Raw genomic sequence first — 23,342 nt, 5'->3', positions numbered from 1 at the left:
CTAAAATATCGTGATCACTTGATTAACACAACAAGATTAAATAGGAACCTAAACCGGTCGTCCAAATTATCTTATTAGGCGTGATTTTCAATTACATATTCCCTTTAAACATGTAATATGGTGATCAATAAATATATAATTGAAAGGAATAGTGTCCTTCGAACAAGTGTATTATTCCGATAGGGGGTTCGGAATTATTAGAAAGCTAATTTTTCAGTAAGGTCAAGTGATCGGAATGCCTGGGTGGAGGCCGCTTCCGATCAGTAATATTAATGCATAATTAATATTACAGCTTAATCTTGACTGAACCCTTTGGGTCACACCCAAGCAACAAACGAGCCGAAGCGACGAATTAATTAGGAATTAATTAATAAGTCGACCGAGTAATTAATATTTGAACGTCGGAAATTCTAGCTTGGAGGGTCGAAACCGAGCGTCGGAAGTCGAGTCGAAAATAGTAAAAGACGAGAGATAATAAATCAACAATGACCAAAATACCCCTAGCATCGGAAAATCGAGTGCTAGGGGCACGAAAAAATGCTAGCAGTCTGCACCAAGTGCGGGGCTAGGCTAGCATACCGCAGCTAGCAGCCCGCACTAGTGTGTGTGGCTGTGCTAGCATACGACAGCTAGTAGCCCGCACACTTGGTGCATGGCTTGCTAGGCCGTGGCAGCTAGCAACCCACGATTTTGGGTGCGAGTGAGGTGGGCCGAAGCCTCACAACCGCACCATGGCAGCCCACAAGGCAACCATGGGTGCCCAAGTAAGCTACCATGTGGCCGAACTCAATTGGAGGAATAGAAAGGGAGGTGGCCGGTTATGGGAGCTAAAGTGGGGGGCAAGTTTGGTCCCCCCTCCTCCAAATGGTTCTCACCTACTCCTCCTTGTATGCTTGCCACTTGTTGATTTATTACTAGTTTGATTATTAATTTTATTTTAGCTTTAAAATAAAATGGGAAAATCAAATTCTCCCACATTGATGGGAGAGCTTTTCACACTCTTACATTTCCCTATAAATACCCAACTTGGGGTATTGGGAAAAGCACTTGAGTAAGAGTTTGAAAAGGCATCACTAGTAGTGAAAACCTTTGAACTCAAGAGTTGAAAAAGGCATCACCATTGTGAAAACCTTTGAACTCAATTACTCGGGTTTAGGTCAGGCCTTGCTAACTCCTAGGCATTGGACCCTAGTCGGTGTTCGAGTTGTGGGTGGACTTCCGTTGGAGGTCTTCGTAATTTCGATGCTAGCTTTCTAAGTAAGAGCCCCTCGAGGTCGGGCGAAGCACGCGTCAAAGGTATAATTATTATCTTAATCTTGTCATTAAGTTAATTATGTTTATGGTTTTATTTATTGCGAGTGTGGTCTTGTTTTTGGGTTTGTTTCCACGGTGAGTCGGACTCACCAAACCCCAACAGTGGTATCAGAGCCTCGCTCGTTTATTTTTAAAAATCATATTATTTTTCAAGGTGTTTTTATGGCTTAATATTTCTGGTTTTAAGTTGCTAATTAGATTAGTAGCTCGGTTTATTAATTTTATCCCGTATTAGAGCTGACTTCAGCTCCCGAACCCAGATTTTGACCCAAAAATAATGAATTTTGGGTGAAAAAGGTGTTCTGGAAATGGTTTTATCCTTTTAGGGCTCGATTTTTAGCCAAAAAACGACCAGAAATGCACTTTTCGAGGGATTTTTCGTTTTTACGAAAAAATTTTAAGTCTTTCTAACCTTGAAAATTAATTGCATATTTATGGTGGTTATGTTATTGGTTCAATCCTTATTTTATATGCAATTTTAAACCTCTTTAGGAATGATTACTTCTTAGTAATTTGTGTTTGAATGCTTGGTTTTATTTTTCACATAATTGCAAATTAATTGCATTAAATGTGAAATTGTTGTTCTTTGAGGGTTCTAAGTACTAAAGATTCAATCTTTAATTATGTTATGTGATCGAAACTTTAATTACTAAATTCCAAGAATTTTTGTTGAACTTTGTTGATTTAATCATTTCTAAGTTGATTAGAATCATAAAGTTTGAAACTTGCGATAGAAAATTGTTTATCTTCATATTGGAAGATATAATTTTCATAAAGTTGGAATCTTTATTGAAATTATGTTCATTTTTCCAACTCCCTTTCATGTTGTCAAAATCTCAAGATTAATTTAAATTGATTAAATTAATTGTGAGTAATTGCCCTTTTATTTTTGTTGCACCAAGTTATACCAATTTTATTAAAAATGGTTCTTGGAATAATTTTTGGTTTTATGCACTTGGATGAATTTATTTAAGTTGGACTTGTTATATTATCATTTTCCCTCAAAATTAATTGATTCTCAAATTAATTTAGAATTGATTAATTATGTCACACAAAATCGGGATTTTTCCCGAGGCATGAGCACCAAAATCAAGGCCGAAGAAACCCCGAGCAAGCACTCGGCCAGCCGGGCTGCTCACGTAGCCTTGGGACTGCCGAGGCTGCTCAGGTGCCTCGACATGGTGCTGCTGTGTGCGGGGAGGAGCTGCTGTTTGCACACCTTAGCGCACCATGGCATCCAAGGAAGCCACAAGGTGCGTCAGCAACTAGATGCTGTGCGCGCACCGTGTGTGCGGCCTTGTGGCTTGCCATGGGTGAGCCGTAAATGGTGCTTGCATTAAGCTTTCTTTGAGTGTGTTTTAGTGCGTAGCTTGGTACATTGAGGGTAATATGCGTAGACATTACTTGCGAAGCAATGTGGTGCAATGACCTCGTGCAACATGGCCATAATGGGCCACGAATTGTTGTGTGAAAGTTCGCTGATGTGGGCGGTGTAACGCCTAGTGACATCGTGTCCCACTCCCACGTTCCTTGAGCATCATTCGGTTGTGCGAGTTGTGAGCACTCCAAGTCTTAGTGCTAGGCACTTGGATATTTTGGGCTACGTAATTGTTGCTTGATTTGTCGTTTTAATTATTTTATTAATTTAATTTGGTTTTAATTATTTTAAAAAATTTTGGAGGCTAGGCCTCGGTTTTTAAGCGGCATTTGCAAAATTTTATTTTGGCAAATAATTGGGTTTTACCGGCTTAATTAATTGGATTAATTAAGTTGGATGTGGAATTTAGTGGGAGCTTCAAATATTAATTGCGCTTATTTACATAATCGGTTAAAACAACTTTGACTAGTTTTAATTAGGCTTGTTAATTGGATTAACCACCTAGATTAGTTACTAGTTATCGCGTGTTTATGCATTGTTACTTGTTTTATCATTGTAAAATGCATGGGCCATTTACAAGTAGTGAATGGATGAATGAAATGTATATTCTCTCACAAGTTTAATAAAATGGCAACTAGCGGGGCCCGATTAGGATGGAAAATACGGACTGTGATCCGTGATGTATTTTTGTAAATCTAAATACGGTATGTGTACCGTTGAGTATTTTTGTACCTTAATATTTGAATAGTCCTAATCGTAGATACTAGTAGTTGCATAATTTTGGTCAAGTCTTGAAGACGGAGGTTCTTGGAAGATAAAGCCATGAAGTTGCAAAAGATGACCTTTTGAAGACTTGAAGAATTCAAGGGGTCATGCTAGTTGCCAAATATGCATCAAAATGCTTATGCTTTACATATTTATGATCATTTATATATGAATTATATGTTAGATGCATGTTTAGGATTTCGAATTTTGTGATGATTAATTAAGTTCACTTAAATCAACCAACATAGAAACCCTAGGTCCCTAAATATTGAGTAAAATTGTCATTCCAACACAACACTTATCGACCTATTGAGAGTAGTGATGGGCTATGCCAAAGCGAGGCATCACTATTACTCCTTAGACTCATAAGGCATACCGGGTATGCAAGTTGGTTTTGGTTGTAATCAACGATATGAGTGATGGAGTCCTAACATGTTGTGGCAAAGTGAATAAATTGTTGAGAGAGCATTAGATGCAACGATTTATTCAACCAAGAGTGGCTTGGAGCCATTAGCAAAGCGTTGCTTACCTTGGGAGATTGAGTGCTAAGACAAGCCAAAGCATGCTTAGCCACTCTTTGTTTCCTTGGATCTTGGAATCGAATTATTCTCACAAAATGGGGACAATTTTAGTGTAAATAAGACATTAAATAAGTTTGAAATACACATGAATTAAAATTCAATCTTATTTAAGTATCATGAATGTTTTTTCATTAAATTCTTTCAATATTAGAATCATGTCTTCAACTATCGACAACAATCTAATATTCCCAGATCTTCCCGAGAAGTTACCATTTAGCTTGAATTTGGTGAACTTCAAGGAATGGGAAGAAGAACTCTGTATGACCCTCCGCACTTGCTACCTAGAGCATATCTTGGATACACCCATCCCGAGTTTCTACTCAAAAGGGGTTATGAGCGATGAGGCTCATGAGGAGTGGAGTTATGATTGCAAGAGAGTCTTTCGACTTATGGCAAACTCCATTCTGGAACAGTGGAAGAAGAAATTCTCCAACTACTTTCCGGATGTACTCCTTAAGGCTTGATAAGTGATATTTATGTCACTCGTAGGGGTAGTATTTAGGTTATTTTCGTGTTTATTTTTCCCTTATTTTCCTTTTATTCTCTTGTTTTCTCTTTAATAAAGTTTCTAGTTTATTTTGGTAATTTTGGAGTGTTTTAGTTTATTTTCTTTATTTTATAAGTTTTAGTCTATTTTCCTATTTTATTTTATTTATTTCTATTTTATTTATTTTATTTTATTTGTCTTAGTTTTATTTTTATTTCGTCGTTTATTTATTTTCATTTTATTTTATTTCCATTTTATTTATTTTATTTTTCTTTATTTATCCTAATTCCTTCCTTTGGTTTTGTGTGTAGGGGTTCGGGATTCATGTCAAGCGAGTTCGGGGTCCAATTTGAGTCAAACGCCAAATGCCCGTTTCACAAGCAATCAAACGCCAAATGCCCGTTTCACAAGCATGCTGCCCCTTATCCGTCACCACACCCTACCTTATCCTCCACCACAAGCCCACGCAACCACACTATCCCTCACCTTCCCCTGCTGCTCACCCACACAACAGCCCACCAAACTCACAGCACCAACCACCGCCAAAACCACCACAATCAGCCACCACAACTCTACCACCAGCTTCCACCTCCACTCCAATCACCTCCAACCAAATACCGCAGCTTCCACCAAACACCAGTCAGCCACCTCACGCAGCCCCTGCTGCCCACAATCAACCACCAAAACACTCGCAACCACCACACATCACCACACTAACAGCACCGCAGCCACCAATCAAAGCCGCCGCACACAGCAGCAGCCCCAAATCAAAGCAGCCCGCAACCCATAGCTCCAATTCTTCTCAATTCTCGATACCCTTCGGAGCGGGCACTCACTCCACCGAAGCGGCCGCTCCATTTCGTTCAATTTCTCCAATTCGAGGCAGAAGCTCAGAGTGGACGCTCCAACGGGTATGAGCGGCCGCTCCATTTTTATCGAGTTTAATCGTACGGATTAATGAAGTTGGACGGCTGCGATTAACCCACTTAAATCAACGGTGAGATCGGTGATGATGGTTCTTGAATGGGTGATTATGGCCGTTGATGTTGATTTGATGATGATGATTGATGACGGAATTAGTGAGGCGTGAAGCAGGGGAGCAAACCCCATAATTGAGCAGCTAAAGAAATCGAAGAAGGAGGGGGTCTGATGGGATTTGGGGGTTTTCGGTTTTTTTTGTTTTCCTTTATATTTTTCTTTTTATTTTTAGTTTTGTTATTTTTTATTTATATTATTTAGTTTTATTTTCTTTTTATTTTCCTTTATTTTAGCTTGTATATAAATACCCTTCTTGGGGTATTTACTAAAAAAATCATCCATCTATTATTTTCTACTCTCTAATTAGTTTTTAGGAGAGCTTCTCTCTCTAGGTTTAGCTTAGGGTTAGGGTAGTTTAGAGAGAGAAAGTGAGGGTTTCACCATTGTTGAGCTTGGATTTTGAAGAAGAAGATTGATCATCTTGTTTGTAGACTTTCATTTTCAATCAATGAGAATCTCTAACTCTCTCTCCTCTATTTTTATTGCTTTATTTTTATTATTATTTTAGTTGTTGGTATTACTTGTTAATCATGTTGATTCTTGGTTATTTGTTAATTAATCTCGTTATTATCATGATTAGTGAGTAATTTCCCCATTGAGGGGATGGTTGTGGTGTAGTTGGATCTTGAGCATGTTCTAGGTTTAGAGTTGATTTATTTGTGATTAAAGTCTTTATATGCTTGATATTCTTTAATCTACTTGCAAAATGCATGTTGTTAGTTGATTAAAGGTGAAGCTTTGCTAACAAGGAACGGAAGTTGACTTAGTTAAGGTTCATTAGTATCGATTGTTATTTAATAGTACCTCCTAGTATATGGTTCTAATGTGGAAACATAGAGGCTATGTTAGGAGAAGCCAATTGACCCCGGAAGGCGGCTAGATTGGATCTTTTATTTCGATATTTGAGCATGTTTAGTTCATAATTAATTCAACTTCTATGCTTTTGTTTATGTTCAAGTGAATGCTATACCTAAACCATTTCCCTTAATGTTTTATTTCTTGTTTTAGCATTTTTAGACTTTAGTTTATTTTTCTCCTATTCCGGACTAGCTTAATTGTCGATAACATTTGGTGGTGTTTAACCGTTCTCTGTGGTTCGACCCCTATGCTTGCCTTATACTCGTATTAGGTTTGTTTAGGTGTATAAATTATATTTGATTTAGGTGTAGTCGTTTGACGACGCGATTATTCCCTTGTCAAGGCTCTAGAAGATGTGGTTAATCTGAGGGTCACAAAAAGCGACAGGGGCAACTATGATGGACTTGTGGAGGAAGTGACTAGGTCACTGTCTAACATGAGGATCAAGCCACCACAAGATGGGTGTCTCAGCAAAGAGAGGCAAGAAGTATGGGCCAGGGTCTATAGTGCAAGACTTACACCCGGGATGCCACTTCAAGCCCATGTGCAAAAGATGACAAGGTTATTTAACCATCTAGAACTGATTGGTAGGCCAGTGGAGGATGAGCAAGCGGCTCATATGCTTTTAAGCTCACTCCACTCGGGGTATATTGCAATTAAGATGTAACTTACCAACAATCGGAACAAACTATCCTATAAGGAAGTTGTCCAAGAGCTCCAGTAAACCTATTCTTGCAAGGCGGCTAAGTTTGCTCTAAGGCCCAAGAAGAAGGAGTTCAAGAACAAGGCTAAGATGCGCTGCTTCTATTGTCGTAAGCAAGGTAACTACAAAAGAGAATGTAGCGAGTATCTGGAAGATGAGGCAAGAGGAAAAACAGCCTCAATCTCAGGTTTCATCTTAACACTTGAATACAAGCAATTTATAAGGTATTAGATACCGGAAAATTGACTCACTTTGTGTTCCTATTTCAGGAACAAAGTGAGCGATGCTTTTCAAGTGGACATGAGTACACAAGTGGAAGATGAAGATAACCTATCCAAAGAAAGCTTGTAATCTCATGTGTTTCGTCTAAATTCTAAAACTTATTGAGTTTTATCTACCATACTTTGATCTTGTGACGTTGGACGTCATTTTAACCTTGATCGCAAGACTTTTGTTTCATGTCTTGTTTTTATGGAAATGACACTTTTGTGTGTTTAGACAAAATTGTTTATTATGATACCAAAAGAGCTAAGCCCATAGAGTGAAAATCAAACTAACTTTTGGCATTGTCGTCTTGGTCACATTAACATCAAACGCATCAAGAAGCTTCTACAAGAAGGCGTTTTTGACTCTTTCGATTTAGAATCTTTTGAGAATTGCGAAGGATGTTTATTAGGCAAGATGATAAAGCAGCCATTCTCCAAGTTGGGAGAAAGAGCAGGTGAATTATTGGGTCTAATACATACCGATGTATGTGGACCAAGAGCTCCGCCACAAGAAATGGACATCGATATTTCACCACCTTCACAGATGATTATAGTAGATATGGCTATGTCCACCTCATGTCGCATAAATCTGAATCGTTTGACAAGTTCAAAGAATCTCAAAGTGAAGTGGAAAATCAGCTTGGCAAGAAAATCAAAGCCCTTCGATCGGATCGAGGTGGTGAATACTTGAGCCAAGAATTCGATGACCATCTGAAAGATCATGGCATACTTTCAGAACTGACACCTCCGGGAACTCCACAATGGAATGGAGTATCCGAAAGGAGAAATCAAACCTTGTTAGACCGAATCTTAGGAGAAATCTTTCCTAAATGATTCGGTCGCGATCTCGAGAGGTAAACGTCAAGTTCTAGATAAAGTAAGTGTTAGTCAAGGATCCATATACCGCTCATGCAAGATATTTTGAAAGCTAGAAGAATTGAAACCTCACATGTTTGTGCAGTAACTCACTATTAGTTTTAACTTCACCATAGGAAGCAACACCTTCTTTCCACAAACAAGTGAACTCCGGCTTCAAGGTCCCAAAAGTTGTAAACACACTTCCTTACCATACTCTATCCTAGAATCAACCAAGCATACTCTCAAATCGTGCATACCATTACCATATAGGAAACGATTTAATCAAAAGTATAAGTTCGGATAGCATTATCTCCAAATCATAAGCAAAACATCAAAAGAAGCCAAAAACAATGCCTTAATATCAGATTTTATTTTATTTTATTTTATTTTTTGTATTTTTTCTTTTTGAAAAATTAAGAAAAGAAAAGGAAAGAGAAAAGAGAAGAGAAGGAAGAGAAATTGAAAAGTACAAAGATGCATGCTAATCATATAAACCTCAATCGACAAATAAGTGGTCATTTGACAACAATGTCAATGACCCAAAACACCCATATAGTGTTAATAGAAAACATCCTCGAACCATTCAACTCATCTTTACTATTCTTAATATAACCAAACAATAAAAAAAAGTAATGAGGGAAATTAGAATTATCTCAGCGAGCTATCCAAGCTAAGCCACTATAAATGAGGCAAGGGAAAATTCCACCTTCATGGAGCTCCATAAAGCTATAGCATGAACTTCAAAACCAAGTGAGAATAGAAAAGAAAACTATACATCAAAAAGAAAAATGTTGTAACTTCAAAACAAAATAACAAAATAAAACTATACACTAATCTAAAAAGAATTAGATTATAGGGTTTTGGATTCATGGGATTTGGATTAAAGGGATTTGGATTTAAAGGGAGCAAAACAATCATTATTCACAGCATCATCATGAAATCACCACCATAAACAAACATCATCATCATCATCAAAACTCACTCAAGAAAATCAAAACTACCAAGAGAGAGAAAGAAATCATCATTAAAACAACCAACAACATCCAACAACATCATTCAAGGATCAAGAAAGGCAATCACATAACATCAAGGCGATAAGAATCAAGGAAATCCTTAACAACAATATTGGCCCAGCGATGCTTCCCCACAAAGAAAAGGTTCCCCCAAGCTAGATAAAGATACATCTCAACATCCCAACAATTCAAAGCAAAAGACCACATAATAAAAGGGATGGAGGAAAAAGCACAAAATGGGGGAAATATTGACCACTAGGCCCAGCATCATCATCATTGTCCTCTCTATCATAGGAAGACCCGGATGGGGGACTATAAGGATCCTATCCCCCGGTATAGCCGAGTGGCCAATCGTAATGGCCCCAAAAATTGTCTTGTTGCTAAGGGGCTAAGGGAGTGAATTGCTCGGGTAACCCAAGAGAAAGTGGATGGGTGGGGTCGATATAAGGGTAGTTGGGATCACCCATATAGTCGCTCCTACTAGACACACAGTAATCGTAGTTATCGTCTTCATCTGGGAAAGAATGGGTCTCGGTGTTGGATCCTTGCAGACCTGACCAATAAGGGTATGTAGGCTTACCATCATCCCCTTTGGTCAGTACTTGACCGAGTTGGGGCGAAAAATATGGATAATTAACCGCGAGGGTGATATCGCCACGGTTAATACAAGCATCATACATTTGTTGTTAGAGGAACATACCTTGTTGTATTTCGGTGATGCCCCTCATTTAATTGTAGATTACCTCAAAGTCTTGGTCTTACATCCCCTTCATGCACAGTTGCATGCCTTGCATTTGAGCATTCAAGGCCTCGGTGTCGGGGTTAGAGAATTGATGTTGTTGTTATTGTCGTTGTTGTTGTTGTTGTGCATCATCAAGCACATCCTCAATCTTATCATCACCGGGGAGCTGGTTGCTCAAAGGTACGAATCAAATGTTGGGAACATCCCAATGCAAGGAGGTCACGGAGGGGTTAGGAAGGTAGCATCGGTGCACGTTCCTAAGCTACTAATCGAACACCTCATCATCATTAGACTTTGCCAGGAAGTTCAATTTCTTAAGCTGAGAGATTCCGAATTAGAACTCATCGTCTCCCCTACCGAAGTACAAGAAGCTAGGTAATAACCGTACCCAAGCTTCCCAAGCATGGAATCTAACCTAGTGATCATTCTTCCACAAGTAATCTCCCCGGTCTTCCTTCCACCACTCATAGACTCACAACTCCTCATAAAGATATGCCCCAAATTCAACCTCCCACGCCACTCCTCTCTAATGGCCAACCATAACGCAACCAATTCAAGCTTTGAAATTTTACCCAAATCTTATTTTAGGAAAACTGAGTATCCCAAAAGTCGATGAAGAACTCGAAGACATGGATGAAAAATGTCACTAGCTAAGGAGTATCAGGTGACAAACTTATCTTTGCCCGATATATCATTCCACCAAGTATACTCCACCAAATCATTGAAGTGCTCATACTCGGGGTAAAGAGGATCGGCGCCCGGGTTGAAGACTTGGGCCACATTGAATTTGGCTAGAGATAGAGTGCAAGGCTCATTGAAGAGTTGGAAAGATATCTCATAATCGGCATCACCTACAGGAGTGGTTGAAAATGATGCAAGGAACTCTCCTGTGGGTTCAAGATAAGTCCGGTACCATGTATTCAAAAATTCACCAATCCTTAGGTTAGTAAATAATACCCACATATCTTCATCGATGCCTAATTTGATCATGTATTACTGGTGGTAGTGTGGAGAAGGTCTCAAGATCCTTTTCTTAAAGTCATTGTGTATTGGTTTGTGAAGCGGGTTTATGAATTTGAGATGTGGTAGAGGTAGAGGATCATTGTTTTCTGGTGTTTGGGGTGAGGGTGAGGTTGAAGGTGTAGGTTCTTCAATTGTTACTTGGATTTTTCTCTTCTTTGAGGTCAAAGATTTCAAAATTTTCGACATGATTATACCACAATGATGAAAACCAAAAACCAATTTACTACTCCACAATAAACCACAAACACACAATGAATACCACAATACCACACTACTCCAGCGAAACCACCATAACAAATACCACAAAGCTACTAGCACAATATTACAGAATCCAACTTCTCCAATTTGCCACCAAAATTGCACAAACAAGCTATACAATCAATAACAACACATGTTAAGCAAAAACAATTAGCTAATATAAGCATCAACATTGTCAAATTAATCATCAAATTAACCAAAAATGATGCTACTACTATTCACAAGCATGAAAGACCAAATTCTCAACCAAAATTAATGAAATAATGTAAAACAAGAGTAGAGAAGATGATTATAACATATAAGGAGTAAGATTGATCAAGTTTTGAGCACCAAATCACCCCAATTCAAAAATCCCCAATTTGCCTTCAATGGTGGAAAAAGCCTTAAGAAGAAGAAATGGAGGAAAGTAGAATGCAATTTGGTTAATTTTGGGAAAAATGAGTGAGAATATGATGATTTGTGTGAGAAATTTGTGGATTAGAGTAAAGAATGAGAGGTTTGAGGGATAGGGTTAGTGTTTATAAAGAGAGAAGGGGTGCGTTCGTGAGGTAGGAAATAGGGAAATAAGGGAAAGAGAAAAGAAAGAAGGAGAAGAAGAAGCCTCGGCTGGGCTCGTGCGCGCCCGCGCACCCGCGTCAACTGGCCTCTCCTCTTGGTGAGCTCGTTTGTGGGCTCAAGCTTCAATACAACCCCGGGATTATTAAACCCATTAAACATACCATATTCAAAATGACATGACAATGGGTTCAACATCCTAAATATATGAGGGCACCATAATTAACTCACTAAGAACAAACTTTCTTCACATTACAAGTACTTCTTTTCCCATCTTAAACCAATGATTTGGCTCTTCCCTTCACAATCACCTTACCCGTACGGCTAGAAATTCGAGAACATCGAGCACACTCTCATCATGAAACACACAACATCTTCTCATAATGCTTATGCTCGCTTAAAGGAATCCAACTCCCATGAAAACACCCTACAAATTCAAACACAAAATAAGTGAAAGAAAGGAAAGAAAATAAAAGAAAAATACTGAAAGATAAAATGAAATGAAAAAGGGTAGAAATCCGGGTTGCCTCTCAGGAAGTGCTTACTTTAGGTCCTAAGCTCGACCTTTCCTTTAAATCACGGAGGGTCAACAAAAACCACCTTGTTCAAAGCGGTTGGAAGATCAAAATTCACGCCAGTCTTTAGCAAATCCACTTCATGAGACACATCCTCTTGTTTGATAGACACCGGATCAAGCTTGTTTTCCTTCAACTTCGTTTTGTTTTTCATGGGAACTACCTTTTTCTTATTTGACTTCTTACTTACCTTAGTGGACGGTTTCACACCATCAACACATAGAGAGTCATCTTGAACATCCTTTGATGAGAGCTCAAACCATGAAGGTATTTTGATTATTTCATCATCTTCAAGCCTTGATGATTCCTTAACGTCTTGACTACCAAGCTTGTTTTCAACTTTGTTAGAACCAACTAAACTTCACAAACATCATTAGAAGAAGACACAACCATACAAACATCATCATTCAAAAGAAGAGAATTGACACACATAATGCCTTTCACATATGAAATAGATTCACGCATAAACTTAAGCTTAAAGCTCGATTTATCATCACCAACACGTAATGTTATAAGACCACCCCTCACATCAATCAAAGCTGTCAAAGTAGCTAAGAAAGGTCTCCTAAGAATGATAGGTATATTGTCATCTTTCGCTATTTCTAGAACAATGAAATCAACGCGGATAGTGAAATCTCCTATCTTAAGGGGAACATCTTCAATCCTCCTCTTAGGAAACTTGATAGAGTCGTCTGCTAATTGGAGTGTCATGTTGGTTGAAAGGAGCTATCCTAGCTTAAGTTTCTTGAAAATGGAATAGGGCATAATGATAACACTAGCCCCAAGGTCACAAAGAGTATTTTGGAAAAGATTGTCGTTGATTTTGCAAGGGATAGAGAAATTTCCGGGATCTTTCATCTTAGGGGTAAATTGTTATGAATCAAGGCACTACAACACTCCTCAACATCCACTGATTTCACTTAATTACATACTGTTTTGCCACTCAATATCTCCTTAAGAAAATTCGAATAATTGGGCATTTGCGTCAAAGCATCGGTAAAAGGGATGGAAATATGAATCTCCTTAAGCATAGCTAGAAATCTCCCAAATTGATCATCAATTTTGCTCAAGAACTTTTGAGGGTATGGAACCTTGGGTTTGACTCTCTCTCCTCTTGCACATTTTCTTCACTCTTCACTTTCTCCTTGGCATCTTGACTCTCTTTCCTTAACATATCATGGTCTTCCTCCTTACACAAATCGCTCACCTTGTCACCCTCCTCACTCTTTCTAGAAAAACTTTCTTCAAGGCCTTTACCACTCCTAGTTGTGATAGAATAGACCAGTTTCATAGGATCAATCCCTAAATTGAGTAATTTTTGTCTTAAGAATTTTACTATGCATTATCATCTCATTGAACTTTTTGTCACTCACCGACATGTATGTGTTTAAGATTTTTGTTTGATTCTCAATGATTTCCTCCAAAGTAGTTCTAGAAGATGAAGGTTGGGCATAAGAATTATCACTATTACCTTGGGTTCTTGGAGAAAAACCAGGTGGGGGTCCCCTTTGATTGTTATTTTAAAAATTGCCCCCGACTTTGGTTACTCTAATTACCTCGGCCTTGATTTTGGCCATAGTTTTTGTGATGGTTACCATAACCTTGAATTTGGTTTTAGTTTCCATACCCTTGACCTTGACTTTGACCACTTGAACCTTGATTGTTATAGTTTCCTAGGAAATTTTGATTTCCTTGGTTTCTATAACCTCCATTTTGGTTATAGTTGTTGAAGTTCCCTTATTGGTGAAAGTCCCTCCTATTCCCATTGTTCCTTTGGCCATCAAATCTTGGCCCATTGTTGTTGTTTGAAACAAAATTCACATGTTCACTCTCATTACTATCAACATCATCACAATTATCAACAAAAGCATGAGGACAATTAGAAGCATCATGTTCATATGACCCACAAATATCACAAAATAGACAACCATTTTGCATATTATTTGAAGTAGAAAGAGGAGTAGAGTTAGAAGATGTACTTCTCCCCTTATTGTGGGAGGGAAGAATTGGTGCTTGTGATGAAGCACTCTTAAGCTTTGCTTTGAATGAGGTCATCTCCTTCCCCAAATTTGATATTTGTGAGGAAACGTTGTTGATTGCATTAAGATGGTCAATGGAATACACTGTAAAACCGCTTTTTCTCTTTGATTCCCTCTCACCTTCTTGCCAACCCATGTAATGCTTCACTATATCTTCAATTATGTCCACCACCTCCTCTTCCGTCTTGTTCATGATAAGGTCCTCCGGCTCCGACATCTAGGCAAGATTTTCCTTGAGGGCTTAAACCGCTGTAAAAAATTTGGATGATTTGATAGGTGGGAATCCCATGATGTGGGCACTCTTTTTGATACTCCTTATACCTTTCCCATGCCTCATATAAGCTCTCATTCCCTTTTTTCTTGAAGCAATAAATAAGTGTTCTTGCTTTAGCCGTCTTCTTTTGTGGGTAGAAACGAGATAGAAACTCTTTTGTCACTTCATCCCACGTCCTCAAAGAGTTTAGTTTCACCTCTTTGTCAAACCACTCTAAGGCACGCCCAAGGAGAGAAAAAGGGAAAAGCTTAAGGCGGATGAATTCTTATGTAACCGCATTCACCTCAATGGTATTGCAATACTTCTGAAATTCCTTGAGATGGTTTAGGGGACTATCATGCTTGGCTCCACTAAATTGATGCCTCTCTATCAATGTAACCATCGCCGGTCTAATCCCGAAGCCATTTGCCGGTGTTGTAGGTGGAGCAATTCCGTTCTCTAACCTACAAGATCTTAGAGTTCCCAACTCCTTCAATGCTACTCTCGGATTAGCACCCATGCTTTCTCATTCTTCTTCTTCTTTGTAATGCTCTTCCTCTCTTGAAGGGCTAGAGCTTAAGGAACGATTAGCAACCCTTATCTGAGTGATAGTCCTCTACAACTACCAATGTAGCCTAAAAGAAGAAAATCTTTTTGTGTTTTTCATATATGATGGAATAGACTCAACAACTTTAACAATAAACTATGTCATTCCCATGCAACGGCGCCATTTGATGGGAGATCTAAGCATGTCGTCAAGTGCTCAAATCTCATCAACAAAATTTATGAACTCTACTACTCCTAGACTTAGTATAGGGTAGGTCGAGGACGATCCACGAGGAATGGTAAGCCAAGTGAGATAGTCTTAACCTAAGCTATTCCGAAGAGATTGGAAAGGGTTTGGTGTAGTTTAGGGTTAACAACTAATCAAGAATGAAAATCAATATAACAAACACTAGGGAATTAGGATCCACATGCACTCACAATAGAAATGCTAATTGGATAGGAGATTGATCAATCAAACATTGGAAGGGAAAATAGCAATTGCAATAAAAAAGGCTCGATATGTTATTTCCTAGGCGTCAAACTGGGGGTCTCTATGAATGACTAGCTAGGAACATCACAAATCAATTTCAATCGATAAATGTAATTTCCGAATTAATGTGTCATATCAATGGAGAACTACAATGCAATCTAGCTTGAAAATCAAGGTTAGCTACTCCTTAACAAATCAAATACATGGAAAATTTTTATCAACCAATTTAATCACAATATCAAATCAATCAAAATCCACCAATTAGCTATGATCTATCATTTATGCATGTTTCACCACATCCCTAGCAAAGAATTTACTCACTACACATTGTAGAAATGAAGAACAAAACTAAACAAGTCATCAAAATCATCATCATCATTGCAATCAAAATATCAACAACAAAATCAATTAATCAACTTGAATATCAACAAATTATTAAAATCAAACACAAAGATTGGATGAAAGATAAAGAGATTCTCACAAAACTTTGATAAAAATCAAAGAAAATGAAATGTAGCAATCATCAAATTAACAAGTTTATCTCTCTAGAATCTAAGAACAAGAATTCCCAAGCATAAACTTTCTCTTTCTAAAATTGGATAAAATCTAATTCTATGATAAAAAATCTAATCTCCCTTTAAAATAGAAAGAAAATCAGCATATAGTAAAACTAACTAAGGAGAAATTAGTTAGACGTTCTGAAAAGACCTGTACAACCGTGCTCTCACTCTAGATTGCGCTGCCGCGAAAAAATAGGTACGGAACAAGAAACAGGGTCGGCGCGCTCGCGTACACTAGCTGCACGCCCAGGCCCTAGGGGCAGGGCATCCTCCTCGTGCGTTCGTCGTTGCAATCCGTGCTCTCCACTTGATAAACATTGGGTATGACAGTCCCAAATCTTGCCGACGGTGGGTTTAATACTGCTTCTTTATGCAAGCGCAGCATGAAAGCGCAGGCTTGAAGACTTGGGGTTAGCACACCTTGACTTGTGAGCTACAAAGGAGTGATGAACTGGAATCTTGAGCTTTATAAGGCCCGAGGAAGAGCCATGGAGAGCTTTGGACACCACCTCTCTGCTGAGAACATAGAAAGACAAACAAATAAAAGAGAAAAAGCAATATAAACTAAGAAAAATGCAAGAAAACAGAAAAAACAACTAAGAATGAACAAATAAGAGAAATAAAGGCTAAAACTAGAGGAAAAGACATAAAAAGAGCTATAAAAACAACTAAGAATCATCCAAAATGAAGCTAAATGAGTGTCATAAATAACACTCATCAGATTCTCGTTCACCTTCTTGCCAATCCATATAATGCCTTACTATGTCTTCAATAATATCCACAACTTCCTCTTCCCTCTTGTTCATCATGGGTCTTCCGGCTCTCGAGTCAAGATAAGATTTCCCTTGAGGTCTTAGACCACCATAAAAGATTTGGATAATTTTATAGGAAGGAATCCCATGGTGTGGGCACTCTCTTTAATACTCCTTGTACCTTTCCCATGCTTCATACAAACTATCACTTGCCATTTGCTTAAAGCTTTGGATGAGTGTCCTTTCCTCAGCCTTTTTCTTTTATGGGTAGAAACGAGATAGGAACTCTTTCATCACCTCATCCCAAGTCCATAGGGAGTTTAGTTTCACCTCTTTTTCCAACCATTCCAAGGCACGCCCAATGAGAGAGAAGGGGAAAAGCTTAAAGCGGATGAATTCTTGAGAAACCTTATTCACTTTGATGGTATTACAATATTTTTTAAATTCCTTGAGGTGATTAAGGGGACTCTCATGCTTGGCTCCACTACATTGATGCCTCTCTATCAAAGTAATCATCGCCGGTCTAATCTTGAAATCCTTTGCCAGAGTTGTAGGTGGACCAATACACCCGGAGTTTCCAACTCCTTCAATGCCACTCTCGGATTTGCACCCATGCTTGCTTGTTATTCTTCTTGTGGTTCTTCTTCACGTGGAGGGCTAGAGCTAAAACAATGACAAGAAACTCTTATCTTCATAGTTGTCTTCTCAATTTTCGGATAAACTGGCACTAGTGATCGACACGTGCCTCTATGCATACAATCTTTAGAGAAAAATTAGTAGCCCGGCTACAATGCAGCTTAAAAAGGAAAAATCTTTTTGTGTTTGTCAAATAGGATGAAATAGACTCAACAACTATAACAAACAACTACGCCATTCCCCGGCAATGACGCCATTTGATTAGGGGATCTAAGCATGTCGTAAATTGCTTAAAACTACATCAATAAGATTTATAAAGTCAACTAAACCTAGCCAAAGTATAGGGTAAGTCGAGGTCGAACCACGAGGAATAGGGGGATGCTTGTTATAGTCTAACGTTAAGCTAAATCGAAATCAAGAAATGGTTTTGTGGAATTAAGGATTCAACAACTAATCAAATCCGGAAAATCAATATCACATGCACTGGGGACTTAGGATTCACATACACTTACAACAGAAATCCTAATTGGAGGGAAAATTGATCAATCAAACATTTCAAGGGAAAAAAGCAATTGTAATCAAGAGGACTCGATAGGTTATTTCCCGGGCGTCAAACTAAGGGTCACTATAAATGACTAGCTAGAAATATCAAAATTCAAGTTTAATCGATAAATGCAATCTCCAAATCAAAGGGTCGTGTCATTGGAGAGTCATAATGCAAACTAGCTTGAAATCAAGGTTCGCTACTCCTTATCAAATCAAACACATGCACAATTCTATCAACTAATTTAATCACAACATAAAATTAATTAAAATCCACCAATTAGCTATGATCTATCATCTATGCATGCTTCACCATATCCCTAGCAAGGAATCTACGCACTACACATGGTGAAAATGAAGAAAAAGGCTAGACTAATTATCAAAATCATTGTCATCATTGCAATCAAACTATTAAGGATCAAATTAATCAATAAACTTGAAAATGCAACAAATTATCAAAATCAAATGTAGACGATTGAATTAAGAAGAAGAAGATTCTTACAAAATTTGGTCAAATAAAATAAAATGTGCTTACATTCATAGAAGAAGGAAATCAATTAAATGTAGCAATCATCAAATTCTCATGTTTCTATCTCTAAAATCTAAGAGTTTCTCTCCCTAAAACCTAGGAACTATAATTTCCCAAAATAAAACATCTTTTCTAAAAAGCGAAGGAAAATCTATACATAGCAAAACTAACTAAGGAGAAATAAGTTTGTCGTCCAAAAGAGACCCGTACAGGCGCACCCTCACCCCGGAATACGCAGCCGCAAAGAGAAGGGTACAGAACAAAGAGCCCTGATGAGCGTCGTTTTTGGCGCTCAAATGAATAAGATTTAGGTTCATTTTCTTTATTTTCTTTCATTATTTTCATATAATTCTTAGTTTTATTTGATTTTCCATTTTTATAATTCACTTTGGTTCTCGATTGGTTTTTACGAGTTTTTCATATTTTTAGTTGATAATTCATAGTTTTAGTTTTAGTTTTATTTTGTTATGCTTTCTCTCTTTGTTTTATTTGTGTTTTGTAGGTGAATAATCAAGTCAATTTGCTCATATTGGGACTGTCTTGCTCGCGGGCACCATCTCGAGTGCACTGATGATGGGGATGCTCGGGAGCGCGGAGTTTGATCAAGCAAAGCGAAGGAGCCAAGGCCTCATGCACCACAACAGGGTGTGCGCGCGCGGCACAGGGGTGATGCGCGCAGACCTAGCTGCGCGCGTGCGCGGCTGGTAGGTGCGTGTTCACGGCCCTGTGCAGCCCCCTTCGCTCAATTTTTATATTTATAGCTTTTGACTTTTTTTTTATGACGACGGAACTTTTGTACTTTAGAGATAATTTTCCAGAAATAGTAGAGAGAGAAAGTAGAGAGAGAAGCTTAAGATTTACTTGTTTGTACTTGAATTTTATCTTAGATTTCAATTGGATATTGAAATTCCTTCTTCAATTGAATGAAAGTTTGTAAGATTTCTTTCCCTTGATTTACTTTTAATGCAATTCTTTCTAGTTTCTTGAATTTTGATAGAGATTACATTCCTTGCTCTAGAATTTGTTGATTGATTAATTGATTTTCTTTTGATTAAGCTTTAAATGAATATGAATTTGATTGAATTTGTTTTGTTCCTTAATTTCACCATGATTAGTGAGTAGATTAATTTCAAGGGAGAAGGGGAAGCATGCTTGATTGATGATTTTTGCTAGTTGATGATACTAAATTGATTGGATTGTTGCAATTAAATTAGTTGACATAGTTGTGCATGTGATTAATTAAACTAGGTGTGATAAACCTATAAGATTAATCTAGATTGCATTGCAAATTTGAATGACATGAACCCTTGATTTGAGAATTGCTTTAATTTATTGAATTTTATTGTGATTCCCCCTGTTAGCCTTTCATAGTGAACCCTAGCTTGGCTTATAGGAGATAGCTTTTGGATTCCTTTGATTGCAACTATTGTTTGTCCCTTGTGATGTAGAATCGGTTGAGTGATCTATAAAGTAGCATAATCATTGAGATTGCATGTGGAACCTATATCCCTAGTGTTTAGCATATTGAATTCTTCGATTTGTCTAGCTTCTTGACACTTTAGTTACCAACCACAACCATTTATATTCTTCGAATTAGCTTGGCATATGCTATAGCATCGTTCCTACTCATTCCTTTGGGTTCGACCCTTGACTTACCATATACTTGTATTAGGTTGGTCGAGTGTTTACAAATTAGGTTCGGCTCTAGGGAGAGGTAGATAACGACCTACATTTTCCTCTTGTCAAAAATGGCGCCGTTGTCGGGGAATGTTATTGGTGCTTTGTTATAGTTGTTGAGTCTATTCAATAAGTTGAAGAAAGCTCTAATCTCTACTCCTATTGTTCAAGCTCCAAGGTGGGATTTACCATTTGAGTTGATGTGTGGTGCAAGTGATTCGGCAATAGGAGGTGTCTTGGGTCAAAGAGTGGATAAGAAACTTCATGTGATCTATTATATGTCCAAGACTCTAAATGGAGCTCAACGGAATTACACTACAACGGAGAAGGAATTCTTGGCTATAGTGTATGCTTTTTAGAAGTTCCGTTGTTATCTATTGGGTTCCAAGACCGTTGTCTTCACGGATCATGCGGCTCTCAAGTATCTTTTTGCCAAGAAAGAGTCCAAGCCAAGGTTGATCAGGTGGGTTCTTGAGCTCCAAACCTTTGACATTGAGATTAGGGATAAGTGAGGAGCGGAAAATGTTGTGGCGGACCATCTTTCTCGTTTAAAAGATTCTCAAACTGATGATGATGGTTCTCCAATTGAGGATAGGATGCTTGATGATTTCTTGTATGCTATTGAAGCAAAGGAGCTCCCATGGTTTGCCGATTTAGTGAACTTTCTTGCATGTGGGGAGTTTCCTCCTTCCTTTTCTAAGAACCAAAGATAGAAGCTCAAGAGAGAGGCAAGGCATTATGTGTGGGATGACCCCATCTTATACAAGTGAGGGGTCGATGGCTTACTCAGATGTTGTGTGCCAAATGAAGAGGTGCCTAGTGTTTTGAAAATGTGCCATTCGGATCCAAGCGGGGGCCATATGGGTGTATGTAAGACCGCCACTAAGGTCCTTCAATGCGGTCTATGGTGGCCACATCTCTTTAAGGACTCATGGGGCTTTTTAAAGACATGCGACCGATGTCAAAGAGTTGGGAACATCTCCAAAAGAAATGAAATGCCTCAACAACCCATACTCGAGTTGGAAGTGTTTGATGTATGGGGTATTGATTTTATGGGGTGATTTCCCTTGTCTTTCGGAAATCAACATATCCTTGTGGCGGTCGATTACGTGTCTAAGTGGGTCGAGGCCATTACCTCCCTAACTAACAACCAAAAGGTGGTTATGAAGTTGTTTAAGAAGATAATCTTTCCAAGATTTAGGGTACCCAAGGCGGTGATAAGTGACAACGGTTCTCATTTTATTCACCATGCCTTTCAAAAGATGTTGAGGAAGTATGGAGTCCATAAACAATTTGGCCTCCCATATCATCCCCAATCGAGCAGTCAAGTGGAAGTCTCTAATCGTCATAATCAAGCTCACCCTTGAAAAGACGGTTGCGAGGAATCGAAAGGATTGGTCGGAAAAGTTGGATGATGCTTTTTGGGCTTATCGAACGGCTTTCAAGACCCCCATAGGTACTACTCCATACCGCCTAGTATATGGCAAGTCATGCCATCTCCTGGTTGAAATTGAACACCGTTCTTTGTGGGTAATCAAGAGGATAAATTTTGACTTGGCAAGTATGGGGGAGAAAAGGTGGTTAGATCTTCATGAGCTAGAGGAGCTTCGGCTTGATGCCTATGATTGTGCTAGTGTGTACAAGTCTCGTTCTAAGGAAACACATGACAAGCTTATTGAGAAAAAAGATTTTTGTGTTAGCGATAATGTTCTTCTCTACAATTAAAAAAAGAAGTTGTTTCCCTGAAAGCTCATGTCAAGATGGAGCGGCCCCTATTTGGTCAAGAATGTTTTTCCAAGTGGTGTTGTAGAGGTCTCAATGATGGATTCTTCTTCTCCGTTTAAGGTCAATGGCCATCGTCTCTAGAAGTATTTCGACGGTGCTTTTGTTGGCCTTGTTCACTCATTGCTTCTCCGAAAACCACCTTAATTGGTGGAGGACGTCGAGCTATGACGTTAAACAAGCGCTACCCGGGAGGCAACCCGGTTTTCTAACCTTTTTCTTTTGATTTTACGATTTTCTATATTTCTTTTATCCTTGAGAACTTTTCTTATTTCTCTTAATTTTTGTTTGTTCTCTTGACATTAAGTACGATGATCTTGGATCGGAGAAAATTTCCAACAATTTTGGTGTTACTTCAAGATTTCATGAGGTTTGGTTAAGCTTAGGTGAAGGAGTTCATTGGGGTAATATGTTATCGTGTTTGCATTTTCATTGATTTTTATATTCACGTTCGAGTAAATTTTAGATTATTTTTTGTGAAATATTTGAGTACTTGATCATGACACTCGATAGCGCCAGTAAGAATGCAAACACGAAAGCATATTCAAGGGTATTTTTCTTTCTCTTCCCTAGCCTTTTGCTAAAATCTTGCCGGAATTCGAACAAAGTTCGATCATCCTATGGTGTACGCGCACCCCCTACCTTCGAGCGCGCACCACAGGGGTCAGTAAATTTTTAGCATTTGGTCGAGTCATTCAGCTCTCCCCGAGCTGCATGTGGTGCGCACGCACCATGATACCGCGCGCACGCACCACAAGGGTTAGGGGTGTCATGCGAAAAACTCCCCCTAGCATGCTCCAGCTGGTGCGCACGCACCGGGCCCTGCGCGCACGCACCAGCCGCAGTAGCCAGCTACGTTCACGCCCCCCTTTTTACCCCAAAACGCACCCTTTTATTTCTCATTTCTCTCTCCCCGATTTTGCCCCATTTTTCCCAACTCAATTCACTCATCAATCCCTATTATCTCTCTTGCAAAATCAAACCAATTTCACCTCTTTTATTTTCATTTTAACATCAAATTACAATTAAACACATCACATTTTCGAATTTTAACAAAAAGTCGTCCAATGTTAAAAAAAGGCAAGGACATAATAATTGCAAAATCGAAAAAGCCGTCTAAA

General features: G+C 38.6%; 1 non-coding gene and 1 pseudogene across 1 annotated transcript; both read left to right on the top strand.

The window, feature by feature from the left end:
- The first annotated feature begins 14,735 nt into the window (after positions 1-14,735).
- LOC145587024 (small nucleolar RNA R71) lies at positions 14,736-14,841 on the top strand. Its single transcript, XR_014101088.1, has one exon. It is a non-coding gene; the product is annotated as a small nucleolar RNA R71 (small nucleolar RNA).
- A 2,355-nt stretch (positions 14,842-17,196) lies between these two features.
- Positions 17,197-17,294, top strand: LOC145587086 (small nucleolar RNA R71; annotated as a pseudogene).
- The last annotated feature ends 6,048 nt before the right edge of the window (positions 17,295-23,342 follow it).

Source organism: Chenopodium album, chromosome 16 (assembly GCF_948465745.1).
Source record: "Chenopodium album chromosome 16, dcCheAlbu1.1, whole genome shotgun sequence".
NCBI lineage: Eukaryota > Viridiplantae > Streptophyta > Magnoliopsida > Caryophyllales > Amaranthaceae > Chenopodium > Chenopodium album.
The sequence above is the reverse complement of the archived record's forward strand: the minus strand, read 5'-3'. Positions and strand labels throughout refer to the sequence as shown.